This window comes from Talpa occidentalis, unplaced genomic scaffold (genome assembly GCF_014898055.3).
Source record: "Talpa occidentalis isolate TD23 unplaced genomic scaffold, MPIMG_talOcc4v2.1 talOcc4.5, whole genome shotgun sequence".
Taxonomy (NCBI): domain Eukaryota; kingdom Metazoa; phylum Chordata; class Mammalia; order Eulipotyphla; family Talpidae; genus Talpa; species Talpa occidentalis.
The window spans coordinates 20,975,948-20,990,223 of NW_023604861.1; the positions used below are offsets into that span (position 1 = coordinate 20,975,948).

Here is a 14,276-nt window from a genome sequence, read left to right on the forward strand (position 1 = left end):
GTAGATGTGTAAACACCACGAGGTGAAGGTAATGTTTCTAAAAGACAAAATTTTTGTCACTTTTACAGTAACCTAAGTGTGGTCCCAGTGAATAACCCAGCCATAGTCATCCCCCGGCTGATAGATGAGCAGCCATTTTGAAGTAATTGCTGCAGGAGCGTTTTAGTGCCATCTGGAGTTATGTCCCTGGTGAATCATGTACTCTGCGGAGTCATGCAATTGCCAGCTCATGAGTGCCCGAGAAAATTGGAAGAAGTAAAAGTTAGAAACTGAATTAGAGAGGCATGGTTTTCAGATAGCCGCCATACACCCATAGTTTTAAAAATTCTGCTCACAGCCATAGCAGCTTCAGATTTATGTGTGATTTCATAAAGATAAATCTACTCAATTTAAAACAGAATAGGATTCATTCAGAAATTATATGCTTCTGTACTTTTTGTAAAAGTGATTTACCCTAATTTCTTAAAGATGATTCACAATTTATAAAGTACTTCTTAATTTGACATGACTAGTGTTATAATTACGGTTGTAAAAGTGGATAGTGTATCTATGTGTGCATCTAAAGTCAGGGTACTTCACTAAAAATCACCAAATAAAGTACCCTTTCCAGATTAACTAAAATCCTTCTCATGAAAACTATTAGTTTTGAGTGTTTTTCAAACAATACAGTGAATGTGTTTCCTCTTGTGCTGGCAACTAGCCTCACAACTTTTATTTCTGGGCTCAGCTGCATTCTGCATTACTTTAGAAAACTCCATTTGTACCCTTAGTCATCTAAAATGCTACAAAACACATCTGCATTTATTTTATTGTTATTATTTATTATAACACTCTGCATTAGATTTGGCTGCTATAAGCTGCAATCTCCCTCCTCAACCCATTTTATTTCTCTACACATGTCATCTGCAATGTATTCTGGATTGGCCTCTCTTAGGTACCATTCTCTTTTGGAGTTTAAAGGTCCCCTATCTTTTACAATGCCAGGTTATTCCTATTACTCACAAGTTTGGTTTGGTGTTAGACACTAGAGTTGAATGTCTATTTTTTTCCTTGTAAGTGGTTTCAAAGATAGTATATTTATCTTCTGAAAAAGAACAAACTCAATTCTCTAATGCAGTTACCACGCCAGCTCAACATACCCTGGGGCTGCTCTGGCAAGGGGCTGTAAAAGATTGGTATTGATATTCTGTGGCATTCAAATTGTCAAGCTCCCAACAGGAGGAAGAGCATTTAGCAAATCTGGCCATGTGGCAGCTAATTACACTATTATAAACTAAATTTACAACAGGTGACTTGTAGGCTATGAATTGACAAGCACCCAAGCTCTCCTTCGATTATTTTCCCATAAATTGAGAGGCAAAAGTAGCATTCCTGATGAGGTGGATTCGTGCAGATACCTCAAACACATTGCATGAGTCTCATGCAAGTCCTACACATCATCTCACCAGCAGACTTAACGGTGCTTGCTGATTTTCACTCTTTTCTTGTAACTCATATTGAATGTATTCTAGTGTTTTGTGATTTTTAATCTGGAGATTCAAATTTAAGTCCTGGAATATAACTAAAGGAGATGACACACATTAACACAACACTTTCCTTCAATGGAACTTCTAAGTGTGGAGCACAGATCCACCCTTTAAATCTGGCCAGCTGCGTGGTATTCTTGTCCTTTAAAAGTTATCAAGCATCTAGGGAAACATGTACTTTATATTCAGGCATGAACCATGTGTCACTGAGGGCAAAGATCCAATGTGCTATGGAAATTTCCTGGTACATATTATGAGCTGTTGCTTCCCATCGTGGCCAGATAATCCTGCCGCATTTATTGGTGAAACCAATTGCTTCACTGTCAACAGCAGAGGAGATCTTGTCTCCTTTGTCTAGGATTTTATGTAAAAGCTGTCAAATGTTCAGGATAATAGACACATTCAATGTTCTGTAAGATTTCAGGGATAATAGCATTAGTGAAGAAGATTTAATGTCATTTGTCATCATTATGCCTTAGATTTCTTTGTTCTTACATTAAGATCCTGTGATAGTATGACCAAAATTTTATTAGAGCCAGTTCTTTGTATAAGAGGAACCAATGTTGGCAGGTTTATCTGGTTACTCTTATAAACGTTGGAACAAGCACATTTTAAAATAAAAAATGGCCTTATCTGTCTTATTATCTTTCAGAATTAAATATGAACTCCCTTTATTTTCTAGTAATACAATCCTAGTATATCAACACAGACTTTTCACATTTGGAGGACCAGTTTATTAAAAGCCACAATAAATTTAATAAGGAATTTTTCATTATGGTATCCATTATGAAAAGCACAGCTCCCAACAAGATTGCAGCAGTTCATTTTGGAGTGTATTTACTTCTAAGTTGTGAACGTTTTATTATAGTATTAAGAGACTACTGCTCCCACTTATTGTACATTATGGATGCAATGGGCATTAGCAGACAAACAGATATTGGCAACCTATGAACATTTCAAAATGGCAAATTGTGTTTTTGAAAGGTAATTCAAGGTTTGAGAATTTCTCTTGGATTATATATTGTTATTGCTGTAGTAAGTTTTCCATACATCTTGGATCAGATCTAGCGCTTTTCTCATCTTTTAAAAAAGGCGTTGGCTAGAAAGTGGGTTCATGTACTTGAGAAGAGTTGATGAATTCTGCCCTCCACATTGCAAGGTGCCAGTGCACCCATTCTCCAACCCTGCTATCCTCTCTCACTTCCTTGCCCCTCTACCCACCCCCAATTCCTTGCATTTCGGGCACTGAACACTTACTATGTTATTAGGAAGTATCCAATGTTTAATGTCTTAGAAGATAGGTTTTTTACAGAAATATGAAGCCCTATACACTTGCATTGCTCATCTCTAGTGCAAATTTGCATAACAACATACTGAGAAACACGTGTGGAGTCAGGACTATTTCCAGGCTTACATTTCAGGTTTTTCACTTCAAAAATTATTACTATCTCAACTAGAAAGCAGTATGGAACAAAGAGAGTTACAGAGATGGTACAAATACACTGCTCAGGCAGGAAGCTTCCTCAAGTGCAAGTGAAACTCCGCAGACAGGGGTGACCTGGGACACATTTTAAATGCCTAGACACAGAGTTCAAATGTTCAACAAGATCAACTATTAAATACTAAAATAATGACAGCTGTTAGTACCTAATATAGAAATAGTTTAATGTACAATGAATTTAATTTAAAAAGAACCTTCATTTTATTTATTTATTTTATATATATTTTTACATCGTTTTTCATTTTGGCACAACGTATACATTTTCATCTTGATTATAGTCCCCATACAATCCCACCCCCCCCTTGTTTTGATCCTACTCCCTCCGACCTCCCACCCCATGTAGTGTGTCTCTGGTTTATAGTTGCTTGTTGATTTTGATTTTTACTTTATTATAATTGGTTTTTTTCCTGGTCTCTTATATAGGTTTTCTAGATTCATGCTATGGTTGAAACCATCTGGTAGTTTTGTTTTCCTTTCTGGCTTATTTCGCTGAGCATGATCCATTCCAGCTCCATCCAAGTTGCTGCAAATTGCAAGAGTTTATCTTTTTTGATTGCTGAGTAATATTCCATTGTGTATATGTACCACATCTTCTTGATCCAGTCATCTAGTTTTGGGCATTTGGGTTGTTTCCATAGCTTAGCTATTGTAAATAGTGCTGCTATAAACATAAGGGTGCAGGTGCCCTTTGGAATTAATGTTTCTGTGTCCTTTGGGTAAATACCTAGGAATGTAATTTCTGGGTCATATGGAAGCTCCATCTTTAGCAGGTTAAGGAATCTCCACACAGCTTTCCATAGTGGTTGGACCAATTTGCACTCCCACCAACAATGCAGGAGAGTTCCTTTTTCTCCACATCTTTGCCAACATTTGTTGTGGCTAGTTTTTTTAATGTGTGCCATTCTCACTGGTGTAAGATTGTATCTCCTTGTAGTTTTCATATTGGGAGAAAATTTTTGCACACAACACTAATGATAAAGAGCTGATCACAAAAATCCACAAAGAGCGCATGAGACTCAACAAAAACAAAGTAAATAACCCAGTTGGAAAATGGGCAGAAGAGCTAAAAAGAAACTTCTCCAAAGAGGAAATGCAAATGGCCAACAGGCATATGAAAAAATGTTCAACATCACTTGTAACCAGCAAACCTTCATTTTCCTTTTTTTAAAAAAGATTTATTTATTTATTTATTTATTTATATGAGAACTGGGGTATGTGCCAGATGCACAGGAGGGTGAGGATTCACCAGAGACAGAGCGGGGAACAGAACAGGCAGACTGACTGAAATACAGTGCTGAGGGGAGCAGCGGGCAAGATAGAAGAGGTCTGCTGCACCATGTAGGACTCTTGCCGGCCGGCCGGGATCGAACTGGTGCTGCAGAGGCTGCGGATAGCTTCATAGGGCTGAGCTCAACTGCCTGTGCCACGAGGGGAGGTCCAAACCTTCATTTTCAAGAGAACTTTGTAGGGCATCTAGAATGTCTTTCTCCAGATGGGAGCACAGCTCCCATGCACTGAGGGAGAGTGCTTGGCTAATGGAGAAGAGGAGGAGGAATGATTCTGTGTCATGTATCAGACACCACAGGTCAGAAGGAGGCCAGTATTGGAGCAATTAAAGGACTAAGCCCAGGAAGAAGTGGAGGGATAATTTATCATCCAATCATATCTTCCCTTTTCCACTCAATGGTTACTCTTGGATGTATATTCCCTGACAAGCTAATTTATTAATTTTAATACAGTAAGTAAGGCAGTAAATGTAAATATGTGGCTTTTCACACATCTCTTGAAACTTTATTATTATGGCAGCCTCTTGGTGTTGTATAAAGAGCACTCCTTTGGAAGTAGGGGACTTTGATCACCTATTCTCCTGGGTGAGATAGCTGGGACCTGACTCTCTGGTTGCCTCCCATGGCAAATAAGAGATGTGTACCAAAGGTCTGAGGCCCTGTCCAACACCTATGATCCATGCTATATAGTGTCATTAAAAAACATGCTCATTAAAGAGCTTTAAATCTAAATATCTTTTACTATTACTTTAAAATTCAAATTTTCTATCTTTTTAAATATATGACATTTCCAAATAAATTTGCTGTAGTAATTTTATCCTAATGCCTTCTAAGACATACAATAAATCTATCCTGATGTGTAATCAGTTCATGGGAGTGGTTCCATCCTAACCAGCAGAAGTTTATACGCAGCAAGAAAAGACTGGAGTCCATTGCTCCCCCATTATCTAAAGTAGGGAATTTCATAGCTACCTTTTTGGAAAATGGATAATTACCTAGGGAGCAATATAATCTCCAAATTCTCTTCTCCAGAATCCACAGGATACAATGAGAAAGAAAGTTCAGTGGCTATGGAATTTTCAGATGGAAATTACCAGCACTATGACAAGTGCCTGAGGAACAATGGAAGAGCTAGAAGTTTGCGTTCTTCTCCGGATGGCTGGTGCCTCTGGGTGAGTCACTCTTCATCAGTATTCATGATTATAAACAGTTTTTGATTTCCACAGTTATCTTCTGTTTCTCCTGGACTGATGTCAGATGTGATCATAGAAATAAGCCTGGACATCCATAGGCAAGACGCTCTGGGATTCCTGAAGGCTTGAGAGATGGGAATGGCGTAGGCATGTCAGTGTCTTTTGTAGTCACTTTTCCAATGTGGCTGCTGAGTCCCATTTCCCGCCCCCCCTTCCACCCCGGGGCTTCTGAGAGCCGCTTGCCCTCTGGACAGACAGATCAGCATGTGAAATTGGAAGGGGCCAGTTTCCCTGGCAGGGCTGGCAGCTCATTGCTGCCACGAAGACCAAGATCAGAAGAAAGTCTCTATGTCATCCAAGATCACTTAGCTACCCAGCAAGAGATAAATCAGAAAAGTATATCAGCAAAATGTCTGCTTGATTTGAGCCCAAGGAGAGTGTCTTTTGGGGTAGATTTCCCCCCACATACCTTACATACCTTAGTGGACATTTGTATCACATTTTCTCCCCTGGGCTCCATTTTTTTTTTTTTGTTATAGGCTCACAATTTCCCTCTCTGTGTACAAGCTATTTTTCTGGAACTCACCCATAAACCCAATGTGAAGGAAACACATGGACATCTATCTCTCACCTTCACAAAAGTTAAAAGAGAGTAGGAAATATCTGCTGAGGGGGAGAAAGCAAGTCTCTCTGCAGCTCCAAAACTCTCATTATTTTTTGTTCTTAAATTTTACATCCTTATGCTATAAGGATAACTTCTGAGTAATATATTCAGGAGTTAATATTTGATATTCTTTATGTCATTTGTAGAAGCAGAAAGTCACAGGAGAGTTAGCACTTGGTTCATCAGCTGTTCCCACGGAAATCCTAGATCCAAAACCACTAGAAGTGCCCCTGTCTACATCGCACCTAAAGTCAGGTGATATTAGAACTGTTACCAAAGAGAATGATGATTGCGATGACGATGATAAATTGCTAACATACGGTGCTGTATGTAAGGAATCATTTTGAGTGCTTTTCCTTATTTAACTCTCACAACACTATGGGCAGCTACTGTACTCATTCCCATTTTACAGATAAGAAAACTGAGGTGCAGACAGGTTCAGTGACTTGCCAAGCTCATAAGCTAGCAGAGTTAGGATATGACAAAAAAGAGTCTTGCTTCTTAAGCACCTACAAGAGTTAGGATATGACAAAAAAGAGTCTTGTTCTTAAGCACCTACAAGTTTTCTTCCTTTTATTTTTTCCATCTGAAATTCTTTATCTTAGTAGCTCTGGAGTTGAGCACCTGAAAACAACAGCCAAAAGATTTTAAGGACTAATTTCCTGAGTGTTTATCATTTAAAAATTTTAAATGAAGGTTGATAATCCTATTCATAGACTGCTAAATAGATTCACTAGATACTCATTTGCTGGAGAAACATTCCTACTCTTTCAAGCCTGCTTCCCTCTCAAAAGTAGACTGATTCACACAGTAAATTATATTTATACCCTAAATTGAAACAAAGATTGCATGTGGAAGAACAAAGGGTAGGTTGTGACTCTTTTCCCAAAAAAATGGGACCTCTTTTGCAAGGTGATAAATTTCTAATTCTGAATTCTGGTTTGGAGCCAGACCAACTTCTCGCATGTAGAATGGGTGTAATCTTAAAAGAATGTAGGAGTTGAGGTGATTGCCATGTTATCTTTTGGGAGATGGATGTTTTATCCATGCTGGTTTTGATGTAGGGAGGCTTACTAAAGGGGCTGGAGTATTTTTTTGCTTGTGTGTTTTCATTCTTAAGGAGGGAAGGGTTGTTGACTGAGGTGAAGGTAGTGCCTTGACAGCAAAGAATAGAAAGTCAGCTCCAGGACGAATAAGGAAGCAGTGAAAGCAGGCGTAATGCTTGAAATACATGAGAGAGGGCGGGGAAAGGAAGCTTGAAGCCTCATGTGAATGATTTGAATTTGATATGAAGAACAGAAAGTTGGGGGCAGAATCTGAAGAGAGAGTCAAAGTAGAGGATTGGACAGCTCATTGCCTGGCAGTATTTAAGGTGGTTTATGGCAGATAAAGGTTGAAGTAGAAGGGCCAGGAAGGTTAGAGAGAAGGACATCTTTATGAACGTATGCATTGCTTTTCTACAATTACCTAGGTTGTGCTAACAGTCTCTGAATGCATTGCTAGAACAAAGCCTCTGTTAGGACTTCCCTGGTGGCGCAAGGGGTTAAGACACAACCTAAGAAGTTATCAGCAGGCACTGCAGCACAAGTTCGCTCCCTGACCAGGGAGCTACCCATCCTTTCACCCCCACCACACCTCTGGCCTGTACCCCAATTCTTGTATGCATAAATAAATAAATCTTAAAAAAATAAAAGAACAAAGCCTCTGTTACAAATTAAGCTGTGGAATTTGGGGAGAGATGGACATTGACAGTATCACTCAATAGGTGATAAATAACATGGACAAAGAGATTTCAGAACATTGAGTAAGCTCCTAGGTGGACATTTAGATGTTATTAAGTTCAATGTGGAGTGATGGTATCTCTGGAATGATAAATTAATCGAGTTATATCATTTTCTCACTTTTAGATTTTCTGTCTTTCCTGATCAAAGCAGTAATTTGTAATGGGTAAAAGACTGCTGAGAACTTAGATAATTATTAAAAAAAAACACTTTGTGTATTTTAAATAGACCTCCCCTCCCTGTGTGATCTTTGTTGATCAAAACCTTCCACTCTTCCTCTGCTACCTCCACCCCCACCTGTGCAAATCAGACTGGCCACGATCTCAGTCCACTTTCCCTAAGTAGCAGAGGCCGAGCCAAGGCTAAATTGCCAATACTATATAGGGAAGTGAAATCCCAAGGTTTACAAGAGTCAGAGGGACGGGAATGAGCTTGAAGGAGGCCCATGCTAGGTGAAAGGTGACTACTGGCCTGGCTGGATACTGCTTCTAGTTGTTTCCAGATGTTTCCCAAGGAAAAGCTGTGAGTCATAGCCCACTAGAAGAACCTATCTACTCCATTATCTTGGACCTGTCTTCCACTGGTTTACTTGCCTCCTAAACTCCCCTAAACACTCAAATTTCAGTATGAGACTCCCTTTGAAGCCACCACTGGATGTGGTGGTTCATCGAGTCCAGAATTGCTGGAAGGAGCAAAGGTTCCAGGCATGTAGCTAACCTGCCTCAGGCCCCAGAGTCTGGGAGCCCACAGGAGTCTGTAACCTTGATGTAAGCTAAGGCGGACACCTGCTCAAGGTCCAGGAAGAAGGCAAGGTTGAGAGAGTCTGGGGAAAAATCCCTGCCCCCCACTATAGATTCTACCCAAATGCCAGGAGTGTTTTCTTATGTATTTGCTGCTGGTTGCATATCTATGAACTCACAAGAGCAAGGACATTGACTTTTTATACATACGGGTCTTAGTATGTGTATAAATAATTCAATAATTCAATAATTTAATTAAAAATGGGGTGACATGTTATTCTTTTTAAAAATAAAAAAATCAAACCGTAAAATAAGGCATCTAAATTCTTATCACATTCTACTTATCATATATCTAGACATCAGAAATTCAAAGTTAATATAGTGGTCACTGGGTCTCTATAAATCCTGTGATAATTAAGTTCATTAAAACCCAAACCAAAACAAAACAAAATTCTAATTTTTTTTTTTTTTTCTGAAAAGTCAAACTAGCTCTAGGTATAGATTTTTAAATTATGGATAGGAACTAAGGGAGCACCTTTTTTCAGTGTCATTACAAATGACATGTTAAAGCTTGATAATAATTAAGTTATTTTTTAATTAAGTCATTGTTTTCTGATTTTCACACTACTCCTCACAAGTGAGCATTTTTAAAAATTAAATAACCAAGGTTACAGAGTTTGCCCACACTACAAAGGCAGGGAGGGAGGAGACTTCATTAATGTTTACTAATCGAGATCTTTTCTACAGATAACTAACAGATAAAGGGATACCGATCCCATTGCCATACCCATGTTGCCTAGTACCTCAGTAGGGATCCATAAAACACTATCTTAAAACAATCATAAGAAATTACAAATTTAGAAAACAGTGATCACAATGTTGGAGACAACCACATAAGGGACCTGTTTTGTTTTGTTTTAAAGAGTAACTTTTTTTTAAAAAAGATTTATTTATACAAAAACCAGGGTACAGGCCAGATGTGCAGGAGGGTGAGAGGATTCACCAAAGACAGAGCAGGGAACAGACAGGCAGACTGACTGACGTACACTGCGGAGGTGAGCAGTGGGCGAGAGAGGAGAGGTCTGCCCCACCATGTGGGTTGATTCGCTGCTGGCGGGGATCGAACCAGAACTGCAGAGGCTGTGGACAGCTTCACAGCACTGAGCTCAACTGCCTGTGCCACCAGGAAGGCCCCTAAGGGACCTGTTTAAAGGAAAACTACCACAGACACGTGAAAAAACAACATGAGACAGTACAGATAGAAACACCACTGCATGCATGCCTCATGTTACACACCAACTGCATCTTAACAATAAGACCATAATTTCACTTTTGCAATTTTTTTACATAAAGAACTTAAAACTAGTTTTGCTATTTTTGAGGAACATGAAAACTAATTTTGAGTTCTGCATTTATGTAGAAAAATTGTGAAGACAGTAAAGCAATTGGTCTACTCAACATGATAGACTCCTTTAATAGATTTTGCAAGAAAACACTTGCTTCAGAATGATACCCTGTTCATATGTATTCATTTCCAAAATGTATTCATTCAAAATATGGAGAAAGTTGTTCATCTTAAGATAGAGAGAAAAGATAGAACAAAGGCAACTTTCTGTTAACTACCGGGGAATACATTCAGAAGCATCTGTTGCTGATCAGCAGATATCTAGTAGAGGAAGGTTTTAAGAAGAATTAACATGGGTTTTCAAGGATTTAGCAATAATTTGATACAGGGATTTGCCTTTTGTGTGTGTGTGGTGATGTGCATTCACTTTGTTTTTTCAAGTACAGTGATAAAGCACAGGGTGCACTGCAGCCCAGAAATGCATGCACGAGGTCATCATCTCCTACTTAGGACCAATTTCTTTCTCCAATGTGTATTAATTCCATGTCATAAGACAGGAGGCCGAAATGTTCAGGGCCTGTGTTCTTGCATTTTCTATCTTTCTTGTATCACCAAAAGAAAAAAAAAAATGTATCACTGTAATTATATGAAAGACCAGGGGGTAAAAATAAAAATAATTCAAATTGAAATTTGTTCAAATTAACTTAAAGATAATTAGTCGCAGACAATTCAAATATAACACCCACTTGCAAGTAAATGAATTTCCAATTTGGGGAAAGTTTTTTGTGAGTTTTAGACTATTAGCATGTAGTCACAGTGACACTTTGTGTTCACTGTTAGGGAATGCAGTCTAGGGAAGTGCTGGATGAATGGATTCCATAAGGCATTGTATGGGGGACAGAATCCAAGGTTGGGAAATCCAAGGCAAAAATGAAAAACAGTAAAATCACAATGAAACCTGCAAGCTCGGCCTGACTGAATTGTATAAATATGATGAATCTTTAACACATGGATAGTGTCTCTCCAACTCACTCATAATTGTTTTATCTAATAAAGCATGCTCTCTCCTCCTTTAAGTTGACTGGCCTACAAACCTCTATCTAAAATACATGTCATTTATACAGAGATGCTCTTACAGTTCGTTTTCTATTGTTTGTTAGTCTCATTAGATAATGGGATTTGATGTGCTCTGGAATAATCTGACAAACACTTGTTTTGAGAAGTGATTTCTTTCCTGAAGTGATATGGTTCTTCTTATGTCTAATGAAGTAAATTTGTAGTAGATTTCCATAACTACTGGTAAAAGAACAGTTTGAATCCAAATATCTAGATATACATCACAATATATGATTAAGTATATTTAATTTTTTAATGTAAAAGAGAGTATTTTATTCTACTACTGCAGCAAGACTTTAAGGGTGGTATCATATAGATTTAAAAAAAATTAAACCAAATAGAAGCTATGAATTTATTCATAAATTCAAAATGAATTTATTAGCATATGTGTGATATAATAAAGTAGCCTTAAAAAGTAATTTCAAAAACTTTCAACTATAAAATAAATTGTGGAACTGGATATTAATTGTGGAACTGGATATTATTAAGCATAAATTATTATACCTACACATCAAATAATTAATATGTGCTTAGAAGGGAATACATAAATTACTCAGGCAGAAAGAACAAAAGCCAAAGGACATCTCAGGTATCTGAAGCATCACTTTCAGTTGACTGTTATAATTTGTAGAAATACAATTTAGAAATACAAACTAGGTAACTACTAGGGACACTGGCTAATTCTTGAAAGAAACTTTTAATATAAGGGAAAAATATCAGTATCAAATGATATGCCGGTATGTATTAGTACTTATATGTAATATTTGAATATTAAATTGATTTTATTTATAATTTGAATGCTTTAAAACATTTTATTTTATTAATGAAGTAAATTTGTAGTAGATTTCCATGACTACTGGTAAAAGAACAGTTTGAATTCAAATATTTAGATACACATCATAATATATGATTAAGGATATTTAATTTTTAATGTAAAAAGAATATTTTATTCAAGTTATTTATTTAGGAAATTCCTAAAGTGAAAATATAAAATATTTTTACACCATAATTTTCTGGTTTTATGAACAAAAATACTTTGTATGAAAATCTCCAAATGTAAAAACTTTTGACATTTGTAATGTGAATTTTTTGTAACATTTTAATTTTGAGGTGACATTGGATTACACAGTGTTTATGATTTAGGGGAATAGAGTCATAGTTCTTCAGATGTATGTTACCACTCCACATGCACCCCTAACAGACCTATAACCCTTGACCAGAGACCTGTGGGCTCCCTCTCTCTCGGTTCTCAGCCTTCTACCTACCATCCCCCTCTAGTAGCTGCAATTCTACAGTCAGATTCCTAGTATTTGTTTTGTTTTAGTTTTGTCTGTTCCATTGTTTTATTTCTTTATATTCCACTTATGAGTGAAATTATCCTGTACTTGTCATCGACCCCTTCGGCTCCATTCATGGTGCTGCAAATGGCAAGATTTTATCTTTTTTAACACCTGAGTAGTATTTCATTATGTATAAACCACATCTCATTTCTCTACTCATCTGTTCTTGAGGACTTAGGGTGTTTCAAACTTGGCTATTGAAAATCATGCTGCAATGAATACAAGAGAGCATATTTCTCTTTGAATTAGTGTGTTTTCAGTCTTCAGCTATCAAGAAGGGGAATACCTGGATTTTAAATTCATTTGTATGTGTGTTGATTCTCTGTTGTGGAGTTGAGAGAGACAAAAGAATTATTTTGAATGGGGAGGAAAGAACACAAGAGAATATGGTGATGCTGCATGGGTGATATGGTGGCGGGAGAATTGTGGGGACTATAATGATGTAAGAAAAAAATAATAAGAGGGGAAAAAAAAAGAAAAGGTGGCATGTATATGCAATGGAATACTACTTAACTGTATAAAAGAATGAGCTTCTGCCATTTGCAGAAATATGGAAGAAATTGGAGAGGATTACACTAAGCAAAATAAGCCAGAAGGAAAAAGACAAATACCAGATGTTCTCACTTAAATGTGGAATATAGAGAAACAAAACAAAAGGTCAGACAGAACCAAACCAATAACCAACCTTAAATCTGACTATAAAATTGAGGTTATCAGAGAGGTAGGGTAAAGGGGTAGGAGTGGTGGAGGGAAGGGGCCCAATGTAACATGGTAGAGAATTACTGGGCAATGGTGGTGGGCAGGGTGTGAAAATAAACATTTGTAGAGGTTTAAACCTAAAACCCCCAAGCAGATACAATGATGTTAATGTATGCTACCTCATAAACATAAAGTAAAAAAAAAAAAAAAAGAATTGTTTAGAGTTAAAAATATGGAGATCAATCATTTTGCATACTTTATAACAATTAGTTGACTTCTTTATGTTCTCCTTCCATTTATCTGTAGACAAATTTATAAAATTAGTATTTGAAGCTCAGATAATTTAGGACCCTTACCCCTAACCCGAGGATGAAAAAAGGGTGGAGCAAAGATTCAAACCCGGAGGCAGCCACATATGCCTTTATAGGGACTTTAGGCAGGCTTCCTAATTTACTTAGTAGGTTGTATCTACGAAGCTATATATAATAAAAGTTTTGTAAACTAAATCACTACTTGCCAGTGAATTCACTGGAATTTGGGGAAATTCTTGGGTAGTCCCTTTAATATCTTCCAAACTTAAGTATTTTATGGTCACTGTAATTTCCTAGATAGACAGCTCCTACTAGGTAAGTGCGCTCCTGTACACTAAGTAAGTGTACAATTACTTAACAAGTGTGTAAGATGACAACTGTTAAAACAAATTTTCACTAAAACTAGAGCTATGTCTTCTTAAACTCAGTAAACCTCAGCTTCATACTAAAAAATGAAATGATTAGGAGACCTATTATTGGTTCAAGCTGTCACATTTTGAGGGGGAGAGGTTTTTTTTTTTTTAAAGATTTATTTATTTATTTATACAAGCACTGGGTACAGTCAGAAGTGCGGGAGGGTGAGAGAATTCACCAGAGCCAGAGGAGGGAGCAGAACAGGCAGACTGACGAAATACACTGCTGAGGGGAGCAGAGGGCAGCAGAAGAGGTCTGTGCGCCATGTGGGACCCTTGCCTGGTGGCTGGGGATTGAAGCAGTGCTACCGAGGCTGCGGGCACCTTCGCAACCCAGCGCTCAACCGCTGTGCCACTGGGG

General features: G+C 37.6%; 1 long non-coding RNA gene across 1 annotated transcript in view; it reads left to right on the top strand.

The window, feature by feature from the left end:
- The first annotated feature begins 5,442 nt into the window (after window positions 1-5,442).
- LOC129146900 (uncharacterized) overlaps window positions 5,443-14,276 on the top strand; it is a 43,854-nt gene continuing 35,020 nt past the window's right edge. The window contains exon 1 of the long non-coding RNA XR_008554261.1: window positions 5,443-5,485. This is a non-coding gene — a long non-coding RNA (uncharacterized LOC129146900). The remainder of the gene's footprint in view (window positions 5,486-14,276) is intronic.